This window comes from Poeciliopsis prolifica, unplaced genomic scaffold (genome assembly GCF_027474105.1).
Source record: "Poeciliopsis prolifica strain line A6 unplaced genomic scaffold, Auburn_PproV2 SCAFFOLD006, whole genome shotgun sequence".
NCBI classification, from domain to species: Eukaryota; Metazoa; Chordata; class Actinopteri; order Cyprinodontiformes; family Poeciliidae; genus Poeciliopsis; species Poeciliopsis prolifica.
The window spans coordinates 19,179,172-19,201,214 of record NW_026562381.1 but is presented as its reverse complement, the minus strand read 5'-3'; the positions used below and the strand labels follow the sequence as shown (position 1 = coordinate 19,201,214).

The 22,043-nt window shown below is 46.1% G+C and overlaps 1 pseudogene; it reads left to right on the top strand.

Moving 5' to 3' along the window:
• LOC129360470 (transcription factor COE3-like) overlaps positions 1–22,043 on the top strand; it is a 102,640-nt pseudogene that overhangs the window by 14,718 nt on the left and 65,879 nt on the right.

Below are 22,043 nucleotides of genomic sequence, written 5' to 3'. Positions count from 1 at the left end.
GTTTCTCCTGGTTTCTGTCTGGCCTCACCCACCGCGGGTGGTTCTTATCCTCTGAGCTCGGGTCCTCTACCAGAGGATATATAGATATATATATATAGATCTATATATCCTCTACCAGAGGCCTGGGAGCTTGAGGGTCCTGCAGTATCTTGGCTGTGCCAAGGACTGCTGCACATTTCTGGACTGAGATGTCTGATGTTGTTCCTGGGATCTGTTGTAGCCACTGCTCCAGTTTGGGGGTTACTGCCCCGAGGGCCCCGATGACCACAGGCACCACTGTGGTCTTCACCTTCCAGGCCCTCTCCAGTTCCTCCCTGAGGCCCTGGTATTTCTCTAGTTTCTCCTTTTTCCTGATGTTGCAATCGCTTGGTATTGCTACATCAACCACAACGGCTTTCCTCTGATGTTTATCCACTACGACAATGTCTGGTTGGTTCGCCATTACCATTTTGTCTGTCTGGATCTGGAAGTCCCACAGGATCTTAGCTCTGGCGTTCTCCACCACCTTTGATCTCGGGGTTTCCAGTCCATATTCTGGACTGGACTCTATATATATATATATATATATATATATATATATATATATATATATATATATATATATATATATATATATATATAACCAGAACCAGAACCAAATATATATATATATATATATATATATATATATATATATATATATATATATATATATATATATATATATATATATTATATATATATATATATATATATATATATTGAAAGCCTGTATGTTGGGTTTGGGTTATGTAGGTTATAAACACGGCACACTAACAGCCACTGTTGTCGTTTTCTACCAACTGCTGCTGAACATGGTCAAGCAGGACAGAGACGTTTCCTGCAGATCCGGGAGCTTCAGGAGAAATATGTTTTGGTCTGGGAGGGGGAACATTTAACTTGTACTGCTGAAAGAAATTTTAGAAAACACAATATGATTAATTATGTAATTGACAGGACCCCATTTTTTCAAAATTTTTCCAACCAACACTATTTTGTGGGGCCCTATTGGTCAGGAGCCCTTGTCCAAACATGTCCCCCCATGCAGCGCCCCTGCTGACGGGACAATCACTCTCTTCTCGGCTGTCTGACGTGACGTCTGCCTTCCTGCTCCTGAGCGAAACACGAAGACCACAGGAGGTTCAACGCATCAGATGATTTTTCAGGATTTCTGGCTTTAATGGTCTTACTTTGACTGGAAGGGGTTGAGGGGAAAACCTGAGGCAAAAGTCAACAGGCCAGGACTCGAACCCGCGATGGCGGAGTCGAGGACTGGGGCCTCTGTGCCGAGGTCAAACTCTGACCCTGTCAGTCCAGGTGTCTCCCACCGTCCCTCTGGATGTCCAAAACCACAACCAACTGGCTTTGTTGTGAGGTCTAAGCTCTTCCGTGTTGTGAACATGTTTGAAGACTTTTCTATGAGCTGGTGACCCAACCCATCAGGAAAGTTCTGATGGGTTGGTTTTGATCCAGTCAGATCATCAGAGCAGTTGGAGGGATGCTGGCGGTTCCTCTGTCGACCGGCGGCTGGTTCTCCTGGTTTCTGTCTGACCTCAGGTTTCTACAAACTGCAGATTCCTGAAAGAACCTCAGACGGGTTTTTATCTTTGGTTTCTGCTGAACAAACTGAACCTTCTGGCTGAACCCATTAAGCCCAATTCAGCCTTTTTGAGCAGCTGAGATTTGCAGCATGGATTGATGAAGTCGAGTTAATGATTGCCGTTTTCCCAGGTGAGGCAGTGCGACTCACATGATTTAAGATGCGTATTAAAGGTCACCTCAGCTGTGCAGTATAAAGTCTGGAAAAAGTTTCTCATTATAAGCTGCAGACATCTGGAATGTGTGACGGAGCGGAGCGGTCCGGTCCGTCCGTGGCGCGGTGGCGGGGTTCCCGGGCTGATTGGAAACACTCGGCTCGGCCCGCGCCGGCCGGGTCCAGACCCCCGCAGAAGACCCGCATAAAGTGGGACGTAAAGGAGCGTTTTCCTCCTCAGGCCAATAAATCCCCGTAATACGCAGCGGCGGATTAGCGTGGTACGGAGGTAATTGACCTCATCTGCAACCGGGATGGATAGACGCCATTTAGGCTGCAGAGCGAGGAGTGAATCATGTCAATTAGAAAGCAGAGAAGAAGAAACGGCCCGAACTACGAGGCAGCGCAAACCCATTTCTTCCAGTACAATTAGAGGCGCCGCGCCGCTAACAGGTGTTGCCGGCAATTTTCCTCTTCCGCCCCATGTCGCGTTTGTGTCACATTTACGCCCCGATGCATCGCTAATAAAACACAAGCAATCCTGATTGATATTTAATTTGTCTGAGAGCGAAGATTCCGCGATCTGGTGGAGGCAACGGGGGGGAGAACAACGGAGAGGCGGCCGCTAGAAATAATGATGAACCCGATGCTGCAGCATCGCTGATGCTGCAGCATCAGCGATGCTGCAGGGGAGAGAGGGCAACACACAGCAACACAACACAGCAACACAACAACAACACAGCAACACAACACAGCAACACAACAACAACACAGCAACACAACAACAACACAGCAACACAACACAGCAACACAACAACAACACAGCAACACAACAACAACACAGCAACACAACAACACAGCAACACAACACAGCAACACAACAACACAGCAACACAACACAGCACAACAACAACACAGCAACACAACACAGCAACACAACAACAACACAGCACCTTGCAAATTGTTGTAGTATTTTGTTACAAAATGTTATTAGGACTCAGTTTGTTGTAGGACATGCGGATTCATCACGTATTCATGTGTTCATGCTGTGTCGACTCCCAGAGCGTTTGGTTTCATTTATCTGTTTTTGGTTTTTGTGTTTTCAGGAATCCGAACCGAACAGGATCTTTACGTCCGCCTCATCGACTCCATGACCAAACAGGTGAGACAGCCGGCTAGCACACCATGCTAGCACAGCTGGCTAACACACCATGCTAGCACAGCTGGCTAACACACCATGCTAGCACAGCTGGCTAACACACCATGCTAGCACAGCCGGCTAACACACCATGCTAGCACAGCCGGCTAGTACACCATGCTAGCACAGCTGGCTAACACACCATGCTAGCACAGCTGGCCATTATGACTGGAGCACCAACCAACAATCTTGGGGATGATTTTGATGTTGGTTTTTGACTAAATGTACGTTTGTTGTTTTCTTCAGGATGTTTTTCTGGTTCAGCTGCTGAAATGTTTAGTTCTGAGCCTCTGGACAGACTCACCTGGCAGCTTTTACCACGTTCACTTCATCTGCACAGAATCAATTCTCATCTCAGTCAGTCATAGCAGAACCTGAATGGGTTTAACTTTAATTTCCATCCAACTGTAATTTTAACTGGCTCGTTTTTTTATGTATATTGAACTAATAAAACCCGTCTTGTTTGGAGGATGATGTTTTTGCTCAGGTTTTGGTTTGTTTCACGTCTGCAGGATTCAGAGCAATTCCGCTCTTCATCCTCCTCTTCTCCTGCAGCTCTGATGCGTTTTCCTTTCCAGTCGATGTAACATGGTCCTGCAGGTTTTCCCATTTTTCCCGTTTTCACTCAGAAGCCCTAGTGGGATTTCAACCTGTGAACAACTTTTTCTCTTCCTCCTCTTCCTCCTCTTCCTCCTCTTCCTCCTCGTCTTCACTGCCAATAGAAAATGTTTCCAGTCAGTCCGACCTCCAGCCTCCATCAGTTGCTCTTCCTTCATTTTTATGCTTCAGCAGCTTAACGATGGCTCAGTTACCCTCAACCCAAACTCTATGAACGTTTCCAAACAAGCTTTAGTGATTAACGTCACAATTCATCTGGACAAAATCCAGAAAAACAAACTTTGCTGAGGTTTTCCTGAAGTGAGTTTGTGACGTTTCATGTGTCCATCTGCTCCTCCAATCGGGCGTCAGCCTCTCCTCAGAGCCCACACTTTTTAAAAGAAGCCAGCTTCATGTGCTGATATGTGGACTATCTTCCAGAAAGTGAATGTATTTCACAGAGAGCGGAGCCTGAACGCCTCATGACCTGCTGCGTTCCACCATTTTCATTCAGCTGAAGTGAAATCTCAGTCGGAGTAAAAACCCTTTGATAAAAAATGGAACTGTTTGATCGCCTGAATCTGTCAGGATCTTCGGTGCTTCTGTTTTTTTCCATTTAGAATGATAAACTATTATCTTGAATAGTTTATTATCTTGAATAAGTGATAAATCATTTTGATCAGATCAACCTAGTTTATGCTTCTTATTTATGTTGTCCTTATATTTTTGTCTTGTTAGATTTTCCAATTCTATGGTTAATGTTTCCTCTCCCTCGCCCACTGTGCCTCTCTCACCTGTCGGCCGATCGCTGCGGCCTGTCAATATTTAGCCTCCTGCGACTTTATGTTTATCATTTTTCATGTTAATTAATTACTATTCATATTAACTGTATCTGCCTTTGGGTTGGATCAAATGAATCATTATGACAGATTTGTTTCATTTGTGAAAATGAAATAACATAATTTTTGCATGTTCTGTTTTAAATAAAAAATTTGTACAAATAAATCTATTATAAAAGAAAAGAAACAGACAATACAATCGTGACGTTTACATATTAGAACTAAGTGCTTTTAGTAGTAATATCTACAGTTTGCTATTTATTAATGTTGCCTCCAAACTTAGCAGATAGAAAATATTGTGTTGCAACATAAAGTCTGACTTTACAGAACTGGTTCTGTAAAGTCAGACCAATCATGGTTTATTGGTCCTGGTTCTTCATTCGGTAAAGAATCTCCACTTTGATAGAAAATAATATTTCTGTCATGATTTGCAGTTTCAGAGGTGTGGACCCAAAAGCAGAGAGGTAGAGGCAGCAACTGAGTTTGATGATTTAATGAAGATCACCAAAGAGTACAAAAGTCCAGGCAGCACAGGTGAGCCCTGAAGCTCGAAACTCAAACACGGGGAGGGTGGAAAAGTTGACAAGGCAACGACACGACAAGGATCCGACACATAAACACATGAAATAATCCATGGAATGAGACAAAATGGATCCATAAAGGACGACATGCAGATGCAGAGACTGACATAACCAAAAACACACAGAAATACCCATCCTCACAATTTCACACGTACAATTGAAAAAAAACATTGTAAATAGTAACTGGTAAAAGTAATCAGGTACGAAGGAAGGACTAAATTTCTAAGTTTTAAACTATTTTCTAATCAGGCCCAACAAAACCAAAGAGCTGCGTCCCATTGGCCGGCGACCCGACAAGTCAACTGTTGATTGGCTGATTGACCGTGGGGGCAGAAACTAATCCCGACAAAACACACACACACACACACACACACACACACACACACACACACTAACAAAACCAACACACACACACACCAACAAAACCAACACACACACACACCACACACACACACACACACACCAACAAAACCAACACACACACACACACACCAACAAAACCAACACACACACACACACACACCAACAAAACCAACACCACACACACACACACACACACACACACACCAACAAAACCAACACACACACACACACACACACACACACACACACACACACACCAACAAAACCAACACACACACACACACACACACACACACACCAACAAAACCAACACACACACACACACACACCAACAAAACCAACACACACACACACACACACACACACACACACATACACCAACAAAACCAACACACACACACACACACACACACACACACACACCAACAAAACCAACACACACACACACACCACACACACACCAACAAAACCAACACACACACACACACACACACCAACAAAATCAACACACACACACACACACACACACACACACACACCAACAAAACCAACACACACACACACACACACACACACACACCAACAAAACCACACACACACACACACACACACACACACACACACACACACACACACACACAACAAAACCAACACACACACACACACACACACACACACACCAACAAAACCAACACACACACACACACACACACACACACACACCAACAAAACCAACACACACACACACACACACACCAACAAAACCAACACACACACCAACAAAACCAACACACACACACACACACCAACAAAACCAACACACACACACACACACACACACACACACACAACAACAAAACCAACACACACACACACACACACCAACAAAACCAACACACACACACACACACACACACACACACCGCCGGCTTGGCTCTGTCTGCATGTCACGGATCGATGAACCGAGCCGCTCCAGCCGATCAATAATCACTAATGTGGCACAGTGACGACACGCTGGAGACAAGAATCCTGACACACACCCTCACACCCCACAGTGACAAACACACACTTTGCTCCCACCTTCACCTCCTGGAGAAGACTCCCTCCCCGTTGGTTGACGTTCCTCAGATTTTGTCCTTACTGGCAGAAAACTCAGATTTTTTCATTTACCATGAAATAAAGCAGAAATGTGAAATACAGCAATGATCCAAACTCTGTAAAGGCACTCGGTGCTGCTTGGACACAGAGTCTGGGTTCACATGGGCCATCAGCACCTCCAAGGTCCAGAATTGGTCACCAACTCAGTGAGACGTTCTGGACCGTCTTGTCCATCCTTTCTTCTAGTGATGAACATAAATGCTGACCTTTACCGTAGCTGCTTCATGTTTAGTAGCCAAGAGATGCTCTTTTAGACTAGCGTAGCTTCTGTTAACTATCAGTACCGCCAACGGCAGACGTTATGATGAAGCTGCTAAGGAGCATCAAGGTGTTCCCACCAACGCAGCTCCTGATGCAGCCGCATGCCGTCTGCTCCGGTCCAGAGCAACAGAGCAGGATCAATAACGCTCAACTAGTCGTGATGCTAAAAGTGTCGTTCCCAGGGGTGTGTGTGTGTGTGTGTGTGTGTGTGTGTGAGAGGTTTGTTTCCAACGTAACGGTGGATGAGGTAGTGGGAGGTCAGAGCAGGAAAACACACACCCAGGATCTTAGTGGAGAACATTTACAGCCATTGTGGTAACACACACACAGGTTCCCAATCTGACAGGGAATTCTGGGAAGAATGAGCGAGGGCTGGGGGATCCGTCCGAATCAGCTGATAAGAATTGTGGTTCTGGTTCTGTGGGTAGCGCAGCCATCTTGTGACCAGAAGGTTGCAGATTTGATTTCAGCCTCTGAGCAAAGCACCAAACCGCATGATGCTCCAGAACAAACGTTTACAACTTCAGTTCATTGGTGGTTCCAGCAAATCGGTCCAGGAGACGAGACCTAAAGGAGACGAGACCTAAAGAGGACAAGTCCTAAAGGAGACGAGACCTAAAGGAGACGAGTCCTAAAGAGGACGAGTCCTAAAGGAGACGAGACCTAAAGGAGACGAGACCTAAAGGAGACGAGACCTAAAGGAGACGAGACCTAAAGAGGACAAGTCCTAAAGGAGACGAGTCCTAAAGGAGACGAGACCTAAAGGAGACGAGACCTAAAGGAGACGAGACCTAAAGAGGACAAGTCCTAAAGGAGACGAGACCTAAAGGAGACGAGACCTAAAGAGGACAAGTCCTAAAGGAGACGAGTCCTAAAGGAGACGAGTCCTAAAGGAGACGAGTCCTAAAGGAGACGAGACCTAAAGAGGACAAGTCCTAAAGGAGACGAGACCTAAAGGAGACGAGACCTAAAGGAGACGAGTCCTAAAGGAGACGAGTCCTAAAGGAGACGAGACCTAAAGGAGACGAGACCTAAAGAGGACAAGTCCTAAAGGAGACGAGACCTAAAGGAGACGAGACCTAAAGAGGACAAGTCCTAAAGGAGACGAGACCTAAAGGAGACGAGACCTAAAGAGGACAAGTCCTAAAGGAGACGAGTCCTAAAGGAGACGAGTCCTAAAGGAGACGAGTCCTAAAGGAGACGAGACCTAAAGAGGACAAGTCCTAAAGGAGACGAGACCTAAAGGAGACGAGACCTAAAGGAGACGAGTCCTAAAGGAGACGAGTCCTAAAGGAGACGAGACCTAAAGAGGACAAGTCCTAAAGGAGACGAGACCTAAAGGAGACGAGACCTAAAGGAGACGAGACCTAAAGGAGACGAGACCTAAAGGAGACGAGTCCTAAAGGAGACGAGACCTAAAGGAGACGAGTCCTAAAGGAGACGAGTCCTAAAGGAGACGAGTCCTAAAGGAGACGAGTCCTAAAGAGGACAAGTCCTAAAGGAGACGAGACCTAAAGGAGACGAGACCTAAAGAGGACAAGTCCTAAAGGAGACGAGACCTAAAGGAGACGAGACCTAAAGAGGACAAGTCCTAAAGGAGACGAGACCTAAAGGAGACGAGTCCTAAAGGAGACGAGACCTAAAGGAGACGAGTCCTAAAGGAGACGAGTCCTAAAGGAGACGAGTCCTAAAGGAGACGAGTCCTAAAGGAGACGAGACCTAAAGGAGACGAGTCCTAAAGGAGACGAGTCCTAAAGGAGACGAGACCTAAAGGAGACGAGACCTAAAGAGGACAAGTCCTAAAGGAGACGAGACCTAAAGGAGACGAGACCTAAAGGAGACGAGTCCTAAAGGAGACGAGTCCTAAAGAGGACGAGTCCTAAAGGAGACGAGACCTAAAGGAGACGAGTCCTAAAGAGGACGAGTCCTAAAGGAGACGAGACCTAAAGGAGACGAGTCCTAAAGGAGACGAGTCCTAAAGAGGACGAGTCCTAAAGGAGACGAGACCTAAAGGAGACGAGACCTAAAGAGGACAAGTCCTAAAGGAGACGAGACCTAAAGGAGACGAGACCTAAAGGAGACGAGTCCTAAAGGAGACGAGTCCTAAAGAGGACGAGTCCTAAAGGAGACGAGTCCTAAAGGAGACGAGTCCTAAAGAGGACGAGTCCTAAAGGAGACGAGACCTAAAGGAGACGAGTCCTAAAGAGGACGAGTCCTAAAGGAGACGAGACCTAAAGGAGACGAGTCCTAAAGGAGACGAGTCCTAAAGAGGACGAGTCCTAAAGGAGACGAGACCTAAAGGAGACGAGACCTAAAGAGGACAAGTCCTAAAGGAGACGAGACCTAAAGGAGACGAGACCTAAAGGAGACGAGTCCTAAAGGAGACGAGTCCTAAAGAGGACGAGTCCTAAAGGAGACGAGTCCTAAAGGAGACGAGTCCTAAAGAGGACGAGTCCTAAAGGAGATGAGACCTGAAGGAGACGAGTCCTAAAGAGGACAAGTCCTAAAGGAGACGAGACCTAAAGGAGACGAGACCTAAAGAGGACAAGTCCTAAAGGAGACGAGACCTAAAGGAGACGAGACCTAAAGAGGACAAGTCCTAAAGGAGACGAGACCTAAAGGAGACGAGACCTGAAGGAGACGAGACCTAAAGAGGACAAGTCCTAAAGGAGACGAGACCTAAAGGAGACGAGACCTAAAGAGGACAAGTCCTAAAGGAGACGAGACCTAAAGGAGACGAGACCTAAAGAGGACAAGTCCTAAAGGAGACGAGACCTAAAGGAGACGAGACCTAAAGAGGACAAGTCCTAAAGGAGACGAGACCTAAAGGAGACGAGACCTAAAGGAGACGAGACCTAAAGAGGACAAGTCCTAAAGGAGACGAGACCTAAAGGAGACGAGACCTAAAGGAGACGAGACCTAAAGAGGACAAGTCCTAAAGGAGACGAGACCTAAAGGAGACGAGACCTAAAGGAGACGAGTCCTAAAGGAGACGAGTCCTAAAGGAGACGAGACCTAAAGGAGACGAGACCTAAAGAGGACAAGTCCTAAAGGAGACGAGACCTAAAGGAGACGAGACCTAAAGGAGACGAGTCCTAAAGAGGACAGATGCCGTTTCCAGCAGGGGAATCTAAAACCTGCAGGACTGGACTCTGTCCCCTGAGGACGGGGTGGGACATCTGGTCTGGACAGCTGTTGAGTCAGGACTCTTCTCTGTTCCAGTAAATTGGTTTATTCCCAGATTAAACTGGCAGAGCGTTAGAAAAACGTTCTTCATGTCAGAAGTGACCCGCGTCTCCCGCTTGTGTCTCTGCAGCCGATCCTGTACGAAGGTCAGGACAAGAACCCAGAGATGTGCCGCGTCCTCCTCACCCACGAGATCATGTGCAGGTAAGAACCGGCGGCCAGGTGAGCAGAGAGACGTGTCAACACATGAGCTGTGTTGTCCTGCATCTACATCTGGAACAGCACCAAGCAGGGGCGCCACCAGAAATCTTGGGCCCCATGAAAAAATGATAGATTGGCCCCCCTGACCAGCCACTGTCGCAATATTTTGAGTCTATCTGACTCATCAAAAGCATCACAGTTTTAAAGGCCTGCAACTGTCTTGCTTTCTTTGGTTCAATACTAATAACTAGCACAATATTTACTGCTCTTGAATTTTACACCCAACAGTCGACATACAGTTAGCAAGGAGGTTGTCTAGGTTACCCTGTTTGACAGTTTGTTATGAGACATGAAAACAATCAACCTCCTCCACCTGCTCCCTGAGCTGCTACTGCTGGGTAAAGTAATGCAACGTTCCAATCAAAACAACCAATCTGAACCAGGAGGAGGGGCTTGGCGCTGTCAATCATCCTCATTCACTCACTGCTAAATGTGTTGATAGTTATCAGGAAATGATAACTATTTCCTGTTTTCATTACAGGAAATAGTTTATCTGCCATCATTGGTAGCTATGCTAACTAGACTTCACAACAGGTTATGCTAGCTGGAGCATAGGGATGAGCAGCCACATAAGATAGTGATTGACAGCACTAAAACTCTCCTGCTTCTGATTGGGTGTTTCTAGATAGTTCTTGGAGAAAGCAGAGGAAAGAGATTTTTATATTTCTATACCATACTGCCACAACATAATGACAGTTTTAACAAATATGTAAAATAAATTTTTTTTATAAAAGTTACTGCAGATTTAATTTCCCTCAGCAGAGGAAAGTTAAGTGGTAAAAGTCCAAGTTCAGTGTGTGAATATGTGGTTAAATTCTTTCCTTCATTGATTAAATGTTAGTGAAATGGAAGCTAACAGTCTGTAGCTAAGCTAACTGTGCTAAATGGTTGATAATCTCACAGTCTACCCGCCTCTCGGAGAAAAACTGGGATACAAATTGTCACTCTTACCTTTTTCTCTCTGTCTCTCTATTTTTTGAAAACCTGACTTTATTACTGGCACAGTCGTTCTTGTTTTCTACCAACTGCTGCTGAACATCGTAAAGCCAAGCAGGACGGAGCCGATTCATGCAGATCCAGGAGCTTCAGGAGAAATATTAATGTGTGTTTTTTGGTCTGGGAGGGGGAACATTTAACTTTCACTGCTAGAAGAAATTTTGGAAAACACTATATAATTAATTTTGTAATTGCCAGGGCCTCATTTTTCTTTATTTGTATGAAAAAAAATTGTTGAGGGCCCCCTGTTGGTCAGAGTCCCTTAGAATTGTGCTAATTCCAAGGGGCCCTATTTCAGGCCCCTGGCCCCAAGTACTGGTGAAGGGTTTCATTGGCCGGTTTGGTTGGTCGTTTCTGGACATTAACATCTCTAAAACCAAACAATGTTAATCAATTTTAGAAAGAATCCGCCTTGCTCTAGGTTTTATTCAGATTGTTCAATGTTATAAATATCTTGGAACAATTATTGATAACCGCTTGACCTTTGAGGTCAATGCAGATGCAGTCTGTGCTACGGCTCAGCAGGGCTTCCATTTGACCAGAAATGAAGGGGTTTTAATGTTGACATTGTTTTTATGAAAATATTTGTTTCATTTGTTTCAAATTTGAAACTTTAATTTGTTGGTTTGAGGGCCTAACCCTGAAAAATAAGCACAGAAGAAAGAGCATTACATGATAGGAAACGATAGGAGCAGTAGTGCTACAGAGCCAGAGTAACGAGGAAGGCTGAAGCGATCTGAGCTGACCGTCATCCTGCTTTCTGCTCCCAGATACATGGCGATTAGATGTAACACAAAGACATCTAAATGTTCTTTAGTCACTGTTAAACTGTGCTGACGGATGTTGTACTGCGTGCTTCATGGACGTGGTGGTGTGTTTTTATTGTTGTTTTTATGTATTTAGCTGCAGTTGACCTTGTTGTCTCCAAAGCTAATTTTCCAGTGGCTGACAGGTGGAAACCACAGCAAACAGGTGTCTGATGCGAACACACCAAAAACAAATGAATACAAAAAAATCTTAGAATCACAATCAAAACTAAAACGTCAACAGCCCTATTAGCTTAGCTATGGAACCGCCTAGCCCTATTAGCTTAGCTATGGAACCGCCTAGCCCTATTAGCTTAGCTATGGAACCGCCTAGCCCTATTAGCTTAGCTATGGAACCGCCTAGCCCTATTAGCTTAGCTATGGAGCCGCGTAGCCCTATTAGCTTAGCTATGGAACCGCCTAGCCCTATTAGCTTAGCTATGGAACCGCCTAGCCCTATTAGCTTAGCTATGGAACCGCCTAGCCCTATTAGCTTAGCTATGGAACCGCCTAGCCCTATTAGCTTAGCTATGGAGCCGCGTAGCCCTATTAGCTTAGCTATGGAACCGCCTAGCCCTATTAGCTTAGCTATGGAACCGCCTAGCCCTGTTAGCTTAGCTATGGAACCGCCTAGCCCTGTTAGCTTAGCTATGGAACCGCCTAGCCCTATTAGCTTAGCTATGGAACCGCCTAGCCCTGTTAGCTTAGCTATGGAACCGCCTAGCCCTATTAGCTTAGCTATGGAGCCGCGTAGCCCTATTAGCTTAGCTATGGAACCGCCTAGCCCTATTAGCTTAGCTATGGAACCGCCTAGCCCTGTTAGCTTAGCTATGGAACCGCCTAGCCCTATTAGCTTAGCTATGGAACCGCCTAGCCCTGTTAGCTTAGCTATGGAACCGCCTAGCCCTATTAGCTTAGCTATGGAACCGCCTACCCCTGTTAGCTTAGCTATGGAACCGCCTAGCCCTATTAGCTTAGCTATGGAACCGCCTAGCCCTGTTAGCTTAGCTATGGAACCGCCTAGCCCTGTTAGCTTAGCTATGGAACCGCCTAGCCCTGTTAGCTTAGCTATGGAACCGCCTAGCCCTGTTAGCTTAGCTATGGAACCGCCTAGCCCTGTTAGCTTAGCTATGGAACCGCCTAGCCCTGTTAGCTTAGCTATGGAACCGCCTAGCCCTGTTAGCTTAGCTATGGAACCGCCTAGCCCTGTTAGCTTAGCTATGGAACCGCCTAGCCCTGTTAGATTAGCTATGGAACCGCCTAGCCCTATTAGCTTAGCTATGGAGCCGTCTAGCCAGGGGTGTAAATTAGTGTAACCTGATTGTCTTTCTCTTTTGATATGATTACACAAAATATCTTTTTTTTCAGTTTTTTCTATTATTCCTTACCTGAGTGAAACACTTCAGAAAAACTGTTATTGTTTTAACCGTATTACTTTAAGATTGGAAGGCCCCTTTTTTTAAATGTCTTCTTCCGTGGTATTGTCGTTAAATTATTTGCGCCCCTTAGACTCTCCCTTCTGTCATATTGTCATGGGGGACAGGCCTTGGAGCGGGCAGCCTGTAACACGGTTGTTTTGTTTGTTCTTGTCAGAAGAAATCGAGAAACCACCTTTTTAAAGACCAGCCGGTTCCATTAACACCCACCACTGGCCAAATGCGGGTAAAGGGATGACAAGGCGTGGAAATTGGAGCAATGTACCACTGGTCATAAAATAACACTGCGCTCAGTTTGAACTCCGGTCTGACCTACAGACTGACGCACATATATAGGACAGCCGAGGCTGGTTGATTTTATCCATGGCAAAAGGTTCATCCAATAAAATTTATCCATCCTCTTTGGCCCATCCCCTGCCTCTCAGGTAAGAAATGGTGCCATTTCGGCTAATCGGAGTTGGATAAGGCTCCAGAATGGGTTATAGTTAATAATTATTTTGGAAGTTTTAAGGATACAAAAATTATATATACTGATGGGTCAAAAGATCCAAATAGTGGTAGAACAGGAGCAGCTGTGAATATCCAACATCACAAAATCATGATTAAAAGAAGATCAACAGATTACCTTGCACTGTTTACAGTTGAATTACTTGCCATAATATTAGCATTAGAATGGTTGATTGATAATATTAGGGAAGAAAGTAAATATATAATTGCATCAGATAGTCAAGCAGTATTATTAAGTATTCAGTCTGGCAAATCTTGTAGATTAGATTTATTATTAGATATATATCACAAATTAGTTCAGATATATAATAAGAAATGTTTTATTCGATTTGTCTGGATTCCTGCTCATGTTGGAATAGAGGGAAATGAAGAAGTTGATATATTAGCTAAGCAGGTTTTGAAATCAAATACTGTAAATTTAAGTCTTCCTTTAAGCAAAAGTGAAGGAAAAAATATCATTCAGAATAAATGATTAAGATTTGGCAGGAACAATGGACTAATCATGACACTGTTAGAGAATCATATAAGATACAAAAGTTTGTGGGGGTTAATAAAAGTATAAATGGAAGACGGAAAGAAGAGGTAGTCATATCTCGGTTAAGAATTGGCCATAGTAGACTTAATAGTTCTCTTTTTAGAATAGGGAAACATGAAACAGGAACTTGTGATTATTGTAATCAGATGGAAACAGTAGAACATATTTTATTAGAATGTAATAAGTATTTAGAGGAACAGAAACAATTATAATCGATTTTAAATAGGGAAAAAATTGGATTCTGAATAATAAATCTTTTAGAAAATAAATCAATCTTTATTAGAAATAAATTAATTAGATTTTTAAAGAGTGCAGGGTTATTTAATCGTATTTAAAGTAGGTATGCATGTGTGTATATGAGCACTCATGCATATACATATGAGTATATGTGGTGCGAAATTACACTTTGGTACATACCATTGAAGTATGTATTATTATTTTCCCTCTGAGATCATTGATGACCACACTCCAGTCTGATAGGTGGCGGTAAATGCACCTTAAGTTGTTTGCCATCCGCCAATTAAAAAACAGAAGAAGAAGAAGAATCGGCGTTTGAGAGAAATTAGCGGGTATGTGACGCGGCGGGTCAGAAAACCGCGGGAACAAAAACTAACAGCACAGAGTCCAAGCAGAAAAAGTATCCGACATGTTTACCACACAAAGTCTGACCGCTGGAGCAGATTCAGGAGGAGAAGGACGGAGAATTAGCGAGTTGTTGCTAATGATCGGAGGACCAGGAACAGATTGGTTATCCGCTGTAGCCCGGTAAGAAGGGAGGACACACACCTGTTGAACCAGGTGTGTGTGTGTGTGTGTGTGTGTGTGTGTGTGTGTGTGTGTGTGTGTGTGTGTGTGTGTGTGTGTGTGTGTGTGAGAAAGAGAGAGAGAGACCGGGAGTCAGGAGGGAAGCCACAGGTAAGCTAGCAGGTAGTTAGATAACATATCATGGCGGCGCGTGGAATTGATCATGACACGTTTTTGGTGTTTGGAATAAATAATAATAATAAAAAAACTGTGAATTTAAATATAAAACCTTAAAGTAAGAGGGACAATAGAACAGTTAGAAAACAACTGTTAGCATTCAAATGAACAGACAGTATCTTCACTAGATAATGTCTGCAGCCAAAATGCGGAAATGTCCAACATGGCAACGGATTGCAGAAATTTGGTGGTTAGGGTTAGTTAAGTTTGCTGTTAGTAATTACTGAAAGCGATCTGCGCTTAAATTAGTTTGTACAAGTACAAATGTGTCTCATCAGTCTTAGGGCTAAGAATAAGTGAGAAAGTGCAAGGCCTGATGGGATTTGTAGTCAAGGGAAACGTTACACACAGGGGTGAAAGCAAGCGATCCGGTGAGCAGCCCACCTGCTGGACCGGCTGATGCTGGACCGGCTGATGCTAGCAGTCCATGCGGCTAACAGCTGAGCTGGCAGAACATCTGGATCAGACCTGCAGATGGGAGAAGTTGTAGTTTAATCGATCCTGAGCTGGAGCTCCAGCCGTCCTTGCGCTTCTAATGATTCATTAATGCTCCTAATTGGAATTATTGTCAGATGGAGCGAAGGCAAGGAAGCCAGATTTAAATGCCAGGAAATTCCTGCAGCTGATCAATAATTCAAAGCCTTGTCATCCATCGATCAGAACCATGAAAGTTCTGCTGAGATTCAGCGCAGATTCGAGAACATCTGCAGAAAAGGGAATCATTTCTCCATGAGGGCCCTAATATGATCGTTCCTGCAGGTTTTCCACCTGCAGACATGAAAGTGTTGGATTTGGAGGGAAAGGCTGCAGCCAGCGGCGAACAAGGCCCGGTTCTTCCAGAACCAGTGGATTCTGGCCTGTGATCAGAGCGTCGTGTCCTCAGGACAGGATGTGACATCACAACCCGGATGTTGTCTGGGGGTTCTGAAGTGCAGCTGAGCTGCTGCCGGGTTGTTCTGCCAGCAGAGTGACAGCAGTAATTTGTTTTATTTCTCCTCCAACACGCACACGCACACATGCACACACAACAACACACACACACACACACACACACACACACACACACACACACACACACACACACACACACCCTGAGGAGGTATGTGTTGCTCCTCTCAGTCATTAGCCGGCCGGTGTCGGCCGCCCGGGGCCGGGGGGAAGCGTCATTAAGGCGGCACGCTGGACGCTCAGCCAAGGTTTGTTTTGGTGTTTGGAAAGGGGCCCCGGTCCCCGGAGGGGCCCCAGCAGAGGCTCCTGGGGTCCAGTTTGTTTATAACACTTCTTTGGCGGTTTGGAGGAGCTTGTCACCACAGCAGCACCAGTGGGTTTCCAATGCTAATTGGTCTCCTGGAACTTTCACTAATGGTTCCTCGTAGCTGGGGAATAAATTATTGTGGCAACAGTCGCACGGCAGCAGCCGCCCAGACACAAACACTGCGCTGATTTTCAGATTTTTCTCTACTTAGAGATCAAACAGCGTGATAAATGATTCATAAAGCGTCTCATTTGGCATTCGAAGCCTCGATTTGACGCTTGTTTGTCAAATGGCAATTTGATTCAGGACAGCATGGGGCCGATGCTGGAGTGTAATTGGACGTCACGGGTCAGATGCAGTGTGATTAATTTTTAAGAATTACCGGAAGATATGCTAATGCTGCTCAGCGCAGTAAGAGAAGAAGAAGCTTGTCAGAAGATTAGGTCTGATGTTGACTTCATGTCTTGTTATTAATGATGGATAAACTCCAGGAAATCCATTGGAACAAATGTGGGAATGTTTCCTCTGAGGCTGAAACGGGAACGACTCGGATGTCTGAGCCGGTTCATTTCGTTTCCTGTGAAAATGTTCATAATGGCAGCTCGCAATTTTCCCTGCGCTGTGACTGTCAGGCAGCTTCTCATGAAAGATTATGGCAGCAAACTCGAGCAGATCTGTTTACATCAGAACTTTTAAATGCATCTCATTTGATCCAGGATCAGTATTGCTGCATGTTCCCTCCATCTAACTAATACTTACTGCGCCTGCAGGCAAAACTCAGGGCTGCACAAACATTTTAACAAGCCTCAAAAAGAAATTAAAGGTCGAATCAAAATGAGACAAAGCTGATCGGTTCGGATTCTTTCACTTTTCATTTTCTTTGCTAATGAAGCAAAAAAACTTCAATAAAGTCAGTTTGATGATTTACAATTTAAACGTGTAAAATTTTCTCCAAATCTTCAGATTTCAGGCCTTCATTGATCACTCGGACGTTCATGCAAACTTTGTTTTCATGTTTTCATTTTATTTCAGTAAATAAATTACTGACGTAAAAATCTCATTTGATTCTTTTTTTAAAATTAGTTTTATTGTCATAAAATTATCCTTAAATATTTCAGCTGGATTTTTAGGAACAGAGTTTAAAACCTGTTTCGGTTCCGGTTCTGATCTTCACTTTAAAAGAGTCCAAATGTCCTGCAGGACTCACTGAGCTCCACCGGCTCTGTAGCGCCCACATAGAAACCTGGAGCTCCTCAGAGTTCTGGTTCTGACTGATCGGTTCTGCCGACATTTATGAAGATCCAGAACCGGACCCTCCCAAGCCCGGTTCTGGTTCTGGAGCTGCAGGCTTGAAGAGGATGGGTTCTGCTGTCAGAAGTTTGCCAGAACTTCTGACAGGGCCGGTTCAGTTTGGACCTCTGACATCCTGAGATGAAGACGATGCTGCAGACATGAGATCAGATTGGATGGAAGAGTCGACAGAACCAGAACCGGTCTGTTACCAGGAGGTTCTGAAGACTCTGGCTTGTTCTAACGGCTCTATTCTTTCCACAGTCGGTGCTGTGACAAGAAGAGCTGCGGAAACCGGAACGAAACGCCTTCGGACCCGGTCATCATCGACAGGTAGGAACACACCTGACCTCATATAACCTCAGCTGACCTCTCATGACCTCACCTGACCTCATATAACCTCTCATGACCTCACCTGTCCTCTCATAACCTCACCTGTCCTCTCATGACCTCATCTGTCCTCTCATGACCTCATATAACCGCACCTGACCTCATATAACCTCTCATGACCTCACCTGTCCTCTCATGACCTCATATAACCTCTCATGACCTCACCTGTCCTCTCATGACCTCACCTGTCCTCTCATGACCTCATATAACCTCTCATGACCTCACCTGTCCTCTCATGACCTCACCTGACCTCTCATGACCTCTCTTTGATGGGTTCAGCTTCCTGTCTCTGTTCACTTCTAACTGGTCTGTAATCCCGGTTCATGGTTCTGTTGGTCGGTTCTGGTTCTGGATCCAGTCCCGGTCTGTGAACAGCAGGTGTTTCATGGCCTCCTGGAGCAGCATCAGTTTGAGCTGCGGCCTAATTAAAGCCCGGCGCAGCTGGCACGGCGGCTCCGTTTCTGCTTGTTTCTCACCTCCCACTTCCTGCGAACCGTTTCATCAACACCAGGAAGCGGCAAAAACACGATCAGAGCGGCGGCAAGTCGAGACAGCCGCCGCTTCTCCTTCATCGCCCGACGATCTGGGAAACAGCCGCCGGTTCTGACGAGCCACCGACTCCTCAGTAGAACCACCAGAACCAGAACCAGGAGCCTCCTGCTGCGTTCAAACCGAGATCTTTAATCCAGGCAGGAGGAGCAGAACTCGTCCTGCCTCCGTCCTTCTGTGATTGGCTGATTGGGGGTGTTGGTCTGTGGCCAGGTGAGACCAACACCCCCAATCAGGAGCAGGAGCTGCAAGTCCCAACCTGTCAGAGACTCTCTTACACACACACACACACACACACGCACACACACACGCACGCACGCACACACACATATGCATGCACACTTATGCATGCACATAGCATAGAATAGCATAGCATAGCATAGCATAGCATTTATTGTCATTGAACAGGATTCAACGAAATTTCTATTGCAACTCCCGTGCAAAAAGTCAAAATATACAATATTAAATAAACAAACACACAATAATAATAATATATACAACTAAAATTAACTAAAGGCACTCAACCACACCAAAGAAGAAGCAGCAGGTCCAATTATGGTAAAGTGCAGATGATGTGACAGTGCAAGTGCAATGGCTGTGTGGGGGTGAGGGGTGTATGTGAGGTTATGATATGTGTGGGAGGGGGCGGCAGGGAGTAATGGCTCTGACGGCTGTGGGGAAGAAACTGTTTCTCAGTCTGTTTGTTGTAGTCTGTATATTCCTGAACCGCTTGCCTGATGGCAGCGGCACAAACAGTCTGTGGCCCGGGTGGCTTGAATCCATGGCTATGGATTCAGCTCTCTTCTTGACCCGGCCCATGTAAATAGAGTCCAGGTCCGGGAGGGGGCATCCCACAGTGCCTTGTGCTGTTCTCACCACCCGTGTCAGTTGTTTCCTCTCCAGTGCTGTGCAGCTACCGTACCACACAGTCACGTTGAGGCAGGACGCTCTCGATCGTCGCCCTGTAAAAGTTCAGGAGCAGCCGTGAGGAAAGTCCAGCCCGTCTCAGTTTCCTGAGGAAAGAGCCTTTGTTGTGCTTTCTTCACCAGGTGGGAGGTGTTGGTATTCCAGGAGAGGTCAGACGTGATGTGGAGGCCCAGGAACTTGATGTTGTCCACACGCTCCACCTCTTCTCCATCTATGAGAAGGGGAGTGACCCGTCCTCCTGGACCTTCTGTAGTCCACAATGACCTCCTTGGTCTTCCCTGTGTTCAGCACCAAGTTGTTGGCTGAACACCACTGAGTGAGCTGCAGAATCTCCTCTCTGTAGTGGGTCTCGTTGTTGTCTGAAATGAGACCCACTACTGTTGTGTCGTCCGCGAACTTGACGACTGTGTTGGTGGGGTGGATGGCAACGCAGTCGTGTGTAAACAGGGTGAAGAGAGCTGGGCTGAGCACACAGCCCTGCGGTGTGCCTGTGTTGAGGACCAGTGGGGACGATGTTGAGCCACCTATTCTCACCACCTGAGGCCTGTTGGTGAGGAAGTCTCTGATCCAGTGGCACAGTGAAGCAGGCAGCCCCACCTTGAGTAGCTTCAGCACCAGCTTGTCTGGGATGACGGTGTTAAATGCTGAGCTGAAGTCTACAAATAGCATCCTGACGTAGGTGTTGGGATGCTGCAGATGGGACAGGGCTGTGTGCAGAGTGATGGAGACAGCATCCTCTGTTGACCGGTTCGCTCTGTAGGCGAACTGGAGGCTGTCCAGGTCTGCAGGGATCAAGTGTCTGATGTACCTCAGAAGAATCCTCTCAAAGCACTTCATGATCACCGGGGTCAGAGCGATGGGCCGGTAATCGTTCAGGCTGGTGATGGTCGTCTTCTTTGGTACAGGGATGATGGTGGAAGACTTGAGACACTCAGGACCATGGTGAACTGCAGGGACAGATTGAAAATGTCCAGAAAACTCCTGCCAGCTGGTCGGCGCACGTTTTCAGCGTCTGGCCTGACACCTTGTCCGGTCCTGTAGCTTTGTGGGTGTTGATCCTCCTCAGGGTGGACGTCACCTGGTGCTGCTGCAGGACGAGAGGCTGGTACTGCTCTTCCAGTCGGGGTAGATGTACAGCTTCTCTGCTGCCCACTGTGTCAAAGCGGGCAAAGAAGCTGTTTAAGGTGTCAGGCAGGGTGGGGTCGCGGCTGGTCAGCTGAGTGCTGTGTTTGTAGTCCGTCATGGTCCTGATGCCTCTCCACATGCTTCGGGGGTTGTTGTTGATGAAGTGTTCCTCAATCCGCTGTTTGTACTGGAGCTTGGCCTGCTTAATTCCTTTTTCAGTTCCGACCGGGCCCTGCTATAAGCCAACCTGTCTCCAGATCTGTAGGCAGCATCCCGGGCTTTCAGCAGGGCCCGTACTGTGCTGTCCAGCCATGGTTTCTGGTTTGGAAACACTTTTATGGTCTTAACAGGGAGGACAGCATCGGTGCAGAACTGAATATAGGACAGAACGGACGATGAGTATTCCTCCAAGTCTGCTCCGTCCCTGAACACACTCCAGTCTGTGTGCTCAAAGCAGTCCTGAAGTGCAGAGGAGGCCTCCTCAGTCCAGACCTGAACTATTCTGGTGGTCGGCTTAGTTCTGCAGGCCAGAGGCTTGTAGACAGGAATCAGCTCCACTGAGATGTGGTCAGACATGCCCAGATGTGGACCTGCTACAGCCTTGTATGCTCCTGGGGTATTGCAGTAGACCTGATCCAAAGTGTTATTGTCTCTGGTGGGAAAGTTTATGAACTTGTGGAATTTGGGAAACACAGCCTTCAGTTCCACGTGGTTAAAGTCCCCCGCCACAATCATGGCCGCCTCCGGGTTGGAGTTCATCTGCCCGCTGATCAGGCAGTATAGCTCCTCTAATGCTAACTTAGCATTAGCCCGCGGTGGTATGTAGACGGCCACGATCACAATGGACGAGAGTTCTCTCACCAACTTGAAGGGTCTGCATTTCACCGCCAGATATTCCAAGTCAGGAGAGCAGAATGTGCCGACAGAGTGTGTGGCTGTACACCAGGCATTGTGTACATACAATGCCAAACCTCCGCCTCTGCTCTTACCCGAAGCTGCCGTCCGATCCGCCCGGAACAGAGCGCGCCCCG